Below are 2,055 nucleotides of genomic sequence, written 5' to 3' on the forward strand. Positions count from 1 at the left end.
TTTTTTCTATGATATAAATTTACTCTATATATATATCAATCTAGTTAAGCCAATAATTTAAGTATGATATCAAATCCTAATTCTAGTAATTATTAAATATTGAATATATATTGTGTTTGATTTGAATTTCTGAATCCTTTAAAGTACACCCCATCATTAAAAAGTTATCAACTACCTAAGGAGAAATGACATTAACATATGGTATTTTTCAATTTTTATACAAACAGTAAGAGACAAAGTAATCTAACCCTAATTTTCTAGCTATTTAGATTTTAGACTAAAGAGAAACACAATGATTAAACTCTAGACACCACATAACATAATTATAGAGATTCTGGTAACATATTATGAATCAATTTAGTCAAAAAAAGAAAATATTATAAATCGATTTTTTTTCAAGAGATTTATAATATTATGTAAATAAAAAAAGGTAGTAAATACTGTAAAGTGTATATAAAAATAAGAAACAAGAGGTGCTGATGAGTGATGACGTATGCATATATGCACGCGAATTTTGGCGCATGTCCCCTTCAGGAAACACAGCTTTTGTGCCCAAATCAGAGTAATTAAGAAAAAATAAACAAATTTTTTATTTTAATATATATATACACAGGTAGTTATTTTCGATGTAAATATAACATGATTAGTTTTTATAATATCTAATTTTACAAATTAAAACACTAAAATAATCATTTATAAATAGGCTAGAGTATATTTTTTGTCTTTAAAATTTGATAAAAGTTTTGAAAATATCCCTAAATTTTATTTTGTTTCATTTTTGTCCCAAAAGTTTTCGATTTGCATCAAATATACTCCTGACGGCTAATTTTTCAAAAAATTTAAAATCGATTCAACAACAATTTCATAAGAACAACCCCTCAACACAAGCAAATCAAGCATAATTTTTATGCATTATTGTTATATTGGTCTTAAATTTTTTTGAAAATTTAGTCTACGAGGGTATATATTTGATGCAAATCGAAAACTTTTGGGACAAAATTGAAATAAAATAAAACTTAGGGATTTTTTAAAACTTTTTCCAAACTTTGGGGACAAAAAATATACTTTACCCTTGTAAATATCTGTCTTTTTATATAGGATAATGCTACATATTCATATTTTTTGTTAACCAAGTCCAATCAAATTTGTCTAAGACAACAAAAATCAGTTATGACTAATATTATTTTAAGTTTTATTGTTTAATTTGGTTAAACTTAGTTCATAAAAAGACTTAGATGTGTAGTATTTCTTTTACATATATATATATAAGTAAATACTTATTTAGAAATTTACTTCTTATACAATTAAAAGTCAATTCTTATTGAGATTTATAGTTGAAAAAGTTCTTTCAATTAATGTAGTTACAGAAAAAAATTAAAACTAATATAAAAAAAGATAAATAACATTCTTTCGAGTTGATTTCTAAGCAAAAATACAAATTTCATTTAAATTGAGAATTCATCATTCTAATGACATCTAATATAAAATTTTTAAATTGACTATGAAGTACCAAAAGTTGAAAAAAAAGTTATTGTGGGGTCAAATTTAATAATTTAGTGGGACAAATAAATATTATTATCATATACTACTCAAAAAAATTTCAAATCGTAGTGGGCCGATTGCCCCACACTTAGGGGTGGAAAAAGGTCAGGCGGCTTGCCAGGGGCCTGCAGCCTGGCCTGTGTTTGGCCTGGCCTGTTATAAAATAGGCACAGGTCCAGGCTCTTTTAAAAGCCTTAATACGTTAATAGGCCAGGCCCAGGCTCGCTAATTAGCCTTATTGGCCTGTCAGGCCTGTCTGAGCCTGGTAAAATATAATTAAATATATAAATAATTATTTATTATAACAAAATTATGAGATATTTTAAATCTATTATATTTTATTATAAATATTTTTGTATATTTTTAATATATTAAAAGTTTAAATTTTTTTATAAATATTAAATATATGACATATTACATATAAATATTTTTATTAAAAAATAATTTTTTTAAATAATATTTTTATTTTTGTAAAAAAAAAAATATCAGGCCTTTTAACAGGCTTCAGGCCAG

Source organism: Arachis ipaensis, chromosome B02 (genome assembly GCF_000816755.2).
Source record: "Arachis ipaensis cultivar K30076 chromosome B02, Araip1.1, whole genome shotgun sequence".
Classification (NCBI taxonomy): Eukaryota; Viridiplantae; Streptophyta; class Magnoliopsida; order Fabales; family Fabaceae; genus Arachis; species Arachis ipaensis.